General features: G+C 38.7%; 1 non-coding gene across 1 annotated transcript; it reads left to right on the top strand.

Annotated features, from left to right (window-relative positions):
- The first annotated feature begins 257 nt into the window (after positions 1 to 257).
- LOC141634597 (small nucleolar RNA R71) lies at positions 258 to 364 on the top strand. The gene has a single exon (XR_012539324.1). It is a non-coding gene; the product is annotated as a small nucleolar RNA R71 (small nucleolar RNA).
- Positions 365 to 2906: the final 2542 nt, after the last annotated feature.

The raw sequence follows: 2906 nt of genomic DNA, 5'->3' as shown, positions 1-2906 counted from the left end.
ACTTCAAGTTGATTGTGTTAATGTGAGCACTAAGTTGAGCACCCAATTGAGTAACGGTGTCCACTTCATACTTTCCTCCTCTAGTAGCCTTGCGAGGCCTACTATATTGTGAATTATGGACCGCCATTTCCTCAATCTTGTTCCATGTTTGATTGTCATCAACTTCGGTGAACATTCCATTTGATCCCATATTGAGAATGTTCCTAGAATCTTCATATAAACCATTCCAAAATTGTTGCACTAAAAACCATTCGCTAAGTCCATGGTGAGGACATGAGCGACAAATACCTTTGAACCGCTCCCAAGCTTCATACAAAGACTCTTCATCCCTTTGCTTAAAACCCGTAATTTGAGCTCTTAGCATATTGGTCTTTTCCGGTGGGTAGAATTTTTGGTAGAAAGCTGGAGCTAGCTTCTTCCAAGAATCTATTCCAAGGGTTGCCTTATCAAGGCCCTTCAACCATTGCTTTGCGGTGCCGATTAACGAAAAAGGAAATAAGACCCATCTTATTTGGTCTTGAGTCACGCCCGTTTGAGAGATAGCTTCACAATAATCGCAAAAGGTTTCCATATGAGAATGAGGGTCCTCACTAGGCATTCCCCAGAATTGGCTCCTCTCAACTAGTTGAATGAAGGCGGACTTGGCAATAAAGTTTCCGGTAAGATGTTGTGGGGTAGGAGTACCATTTGGTAAATCCTCCTCGGTGGGTATAGAGTGTGACGAGAATTTAGGCATTGTAGGTGGATTTTGTGTGGTATTGTTTAATGGGTTCTCTTCTCCTTCTATTGCGAAAGGATTGACAAACTCACTAGTGGGTTGAACAACTTCACCAACACCTCCCAAATTCCTCCTAACAAGTCTCCTATTATTCGTCAAGGTTCTTTCGATTTCACGGTCAAAAGGTAACAAATCTCTTTGTAACCTTCTAGACATGCAAAATATCAAACAACTCAAAAACAATTAGAACAAACCTTGAGGAGTTTTACTTCCCAAGGTGAAAAAGACACAACTAAAAACAATAAAAGAAATCTTAAATCAATTAAACACCGTCATAAACGGCGCCATTTTTTATCGGAGCCATTTGGTGTTCACAATTAAGCATATGTGGTCGTTGGTCAATGGTCGATACAAAACACAATTTATACTTCACAAACAACTCTACAATTAGTAAAGAGGCAAGTAAAGGTCGGATCCCAAGGGACGGGTATTGAAATGAAGATTCTATTGTAACTAGTGGTGTCTAGGGGTGTCACAAATTGGGTTGATGTAGAAGGTTACTAAACTAAAATAGCAATGAAAATAAACTAAAAGATAAATAAAATAAGGGTGTAAACAATTGATTAAAAGCACTAGGGTGTCATGGGTTCATAGGGGAATCATGGGATATGATCATACAAACATGTTCTCAAATTATAAGCAAGCAATTATTGTTGTGATGGATTGAGTTGGGTTATATCTTACAATCCTAGGAAAGTTTGGGTCCCGGAGCCGAATCTCTTGGATTGTACAACACCTACAAGTCGACTTAATCTTCCCTACTTAACACATGCATGGTCTAACAAGACTCGAGTTGGGTTATGTCTTACAAGTCAAGTTGAAAGGATAGAAGATGATAGTAAATGCAAGGATTCATAGGCTTAGCATTTCATCAAATATAACATGTGCATGTATTAAGATCAAAACAAGCAAGCAAATAAGATATGAAAGCATATTAATTTAAGCATGAATCATTCCCCATGTTGGTTTCCCTAATCACCCATTAAACCCTAGCTAAGAGACTACTCACTCATTATCATATTGATCATGCTAGAAAGGTTGTCAATCATACTAACATAATGAAACATGATGAATAAATGAAAGTAATTAGCAATAATTAAAAAGGGATTAAGAGATTATACCTACTAATGATTCCAATAATAAAGCAAGAATAATAGAAGTACTTGAATCCTAGATTGAGAGGTTGTCAATCTCCCAATAATAACCCAAATAATCTTCAATTACCCAAAATAAAGTAAGAACAAGAGAGAGATTAAAGAACTAAAACTTGGATTAAAACTTGATTAATATTTGATTACAATATTGAAGAGAGATTTGATTGATATTAACTACACTAATTATTGATAAGAAGAACATGCTCCTCTAATTAGACTAATGGGGTATTTATAGTGAAAATTAGGGAGGATGCATTAGGGTTAACTAAGGGCTAAACTAGTAATTACACTTTTTAAGTTGAGTAAGGAGCCTCCGGGATTATCCGAGAGAAGGGCTTCTCTTATCGATGCTTGAGGAATGAAAACGTCTTTGTCTTTGCGATCCGTGCGGATGGGAGTCGGGACGGCCGGATCTGGGCTGAGGAATCCGAGCGGATTCTTGGGCAAGACGCTCGGATTGGCGAGGGGGAATCCGAGCGGATTCCTTTGCGGGACGCTTGGATTGGTGAGGACGGACGGATTCTCTACAATCCGTTCGGATTGTAGTTCAGCAACTTTCTTTCTTCTTTTTCTTCCCTTTTCTTCATGAATTCCTTGGGGATTTCCTTGGGGACTCAAGGATCCTTTTCTCAACAATGCTCTTCTACTATGCTATGTACAAAGGCCTTCTAGTCTTGTCTCTCCTTGATGCTTGGTCATTGAATATGATCAATTTAGCCTTGTTTTGCCATGAAAATGCAAGATTCTTACTCCTTTCCTACCAAGGGATCAAAATCTCAAAGAATATGCAAAACAAAGAACTAAAGATAAGAAATGACCCAAATAGGCACTAAAAAGCATAGAAACAATGGTAATTCGGGGGCTAAATATGCGCCAATTATGGTCACATCAGACGCTCACGGTAGCACCTAGATCGCACAGCGCGTTATCAATCTAATGGGTTCCTATATGACACGGAATTGAGAAGCTACCCA

This window comes from Silene latifolia, chromosome Y (genome assembly GCF_048544455.1).
Source record: "Silene latifolia isolate original U9 population chromosome Y, ASM4854445v1, whole genome shotgun sequence".
In the NCBI taxonomy this organism is placed as follows: Eukaryota; Viridiplantae; Streptophyta; class Magnoliopsida; order Caryophyllales; family Caryophyllaceae; genus Silene; species Silene latifolia.
The sequence above is the reverse complement of the archived record's forward strand: the minus strand, read 5'-3'. Positions and strand labels throughout refer to the sequence as shown.